Source organism: Microtus ochrogaster, unplaced genomic scaffold (genome assembly GCF_000317375.1).
Source record: "Microtus ochrogaster isolate Prairie Vole_2 unplaced genomic scaffold, MicOch1.0 UNK8, whole genome shotgun sequence".
Classification (NCBI taxonomy): domain Eukaryota; kingdom Metazoa; phylum Chordata; class Mammalia; order Rodentia; family Cricetidae; genus Microtus; species Microtus ochrogaster.
The window spans coordinates 779,535-782,034 of record NW_004949106.1 but is presented as its reverse complement, the minus strand read 5'-3'; positions in this window follow the sequence as shown (position 1 = coordinate 782,034).

Genomic DNA, 2,500 nt, shown 5'->3' with positions numbered 1-2,500 from the left:
TGAGGTGGGGGCAGCCAAAGTGTGTTTTTCCTTTCTTCCCTTCTGAGTTCAGGGTGAGGTACAGGGAAGGCCACACGCTGGGCTGGGGACCCTTGCAATTCCCTGCTTCCTTCCTTCCTTCCTTTCACAAATCCTGTCTTCCTTCTACTCCTGGGACCAGTGGGCTCTGTAGCAGCTCACATCAGGGTTTGGACTCCAGTGTATCCCTATGTCCTTTCTAGTCAGGGGGCGGGGGTTCCTATGTGGATGCATTCCATGTCAGGATCAGGATGTGAAGTCCCCTCATGGGACCTCTCCCAGCACCAATACCCGGGGGGAGGGGCTTATTAAAGCCTAAAGCTGCAGTTTAGAAATTCTTCCTCTTCCCCCGAGAAGCAGCATGCTGCACACGTGGCTGGAAGGGATCCCGGGAGGCAAGGTACGGCTGCTTCAGTCTCAAGTACAGCCCGCTCCTTGCCTTGCCGGGGGATGTGTGTAACCGCGGATGGACCCGGACAAACCAGTAACTTAGGAACGGCCAGTAGCTTCTTTCACGGGAGCAGCTTTCTCGGGAAATTTCCCTGCAACGTCATGGAGCCGAGGGAGACATTTCCCTATAGGAAAGGGGTAACCGGTTTCCTCTTCCGAGGAGGTGTGTGGATCTCAGCACGCCGGCTAAGCGGATTCCTAGTTCCTTTCCCGCTCTCCGCCCTGAGCCAGAAATAACACACGGTCCATTCCAGTTTCAACAGGGTTCTCTGCCACCACCGGGCGGCTCCAGGTGGCGCGCAACCTCCACAGAGATAATCCAGCTCTCAAGCCGGCAGGTGACCTAGTTAAGCTTCTCACGCTGAATCTGGTAGTAACAAGCCTGAAAAAATTCAAAACAAATTCAAATTTTCTTTTTAAGGCCAGGGAAAGAACAATCCCTTATTAACACAGCAGCCCATAGATTCACCTGCCTGCACTCTTCCCTGGGACTCCACCCAATGGCTATGTGTAGCCTGGTGGTAATGAACAGCAACGAAATTGCGCTCATTTCCTCTCCATTTCAGCTGTGCCCTGTTCACTGGTGACTGGGAAGTCTGGAGGTACACAAGGACTTGTGTGATCACAGACCCCCGACATAGCTAACGGTGACTTAACCCGAGCAGCCCTGCACAGGACAAGCCAGGGCGCCCAAGCACGCCCTTCAGAGAAGCACGTTCAGTGGTCCCTCTGCCCGAGCTCAGGGTTACCATGTACAACACCAGGGTGACGCCTGCTTTCCACTCTTGAAGTTGATTTCTTAGGATCAATCGCAAACACACCAACACCTCGCTGCTGTCGATCAGATGGTAATGATCTCCGTCTAGTAACCGTTCACGTGGGAGCAGCCTAGCTGCTGTCTACCCCACAGTCACCCACGCAGGGAAGTGACCTCACTACAAACGCACCGGCCCTGGGTAAAGCTGACCACGGTGCCGCTGGTATCCCAGGCACAGCACATTTCGGTCTGGACTCCTGTGACTCGGAGAGTCTGACCTCGTGAGCATTTACCTATTTCCCTTCAGATGGCTGTACACTCCCCACGGAGCACAAGTTAGCGCTGGCCGCAAACCTGGCTCTTGGTCCTAAGCTTCTGGACACTTTCGGGGACCCGCTCCTCCTTCTCGACAAACCCCACAGCACCCATACCTGCTGCCTGTCTACCCCCGAGACTGCTGCAATGACAGCAATGTTTATTTTTACTTTTATTAAATATCTTTAGCAGTGTTAGCTAGCGCCTTCTATTTCCAATGTGAAAATTTTATTACTGTATGGTTAATATGAGCACTATCCTTTCCATTAGGGACTTGCTATTTATGTGACCATAACATAGGACTTCATCTTAAATATTATAATTTTTATAAGATTTTATTACCTGGCAGTGGAAGGCCAATACAGGATGAACTCAAGAGAACCACTGCAGCTTCTTTGCCTCATGATGTTAGCGGGACATTTTTTTTTTTTTTTTTTTAAAAAACCCTACAGGTCATTTCCATGTGTATTGTGGCTTCCAGTTTTGTGTTTTTAGGGGATTCCCGTGTGTGTGAACAAGTGTGTCTGTGTGTCTATATGTGTTTCTTGTGCTTTTTTTCTTGTCTGGTTGTTTTGTCCTATTTCAATTTGCTTGTTTTTTATTTATTTTATTGTATTTTATTGTAATTCCATAGAGGCCTGTCTGATTTCTAACAAGAGGCAGAAAGGGTGTGGGTATGGATGGGAGGGTAGGTGGGAGAGGGGAGGAATATGGAGAGGGCAGACCACAATTAGATTGTTACACTGCAGAGGCAAAGCAAGTGCCATAATCAGGAAGAAAAGTCTATTTTCAATAAAAGAAAAAAATAAAGTCTACCCTGAGTATTTCCATAAAGAAGACAGCATGTCAGGCACAGGGGCTCAGCCTTGCATTGGAGCCTTTAGGAAGCATTGGCAGAAAGGCCACTAAGAGCTCCAGGCCGGCCTGAGCTGTAGAGGAAGACCCTGTTCTCAAAACAAC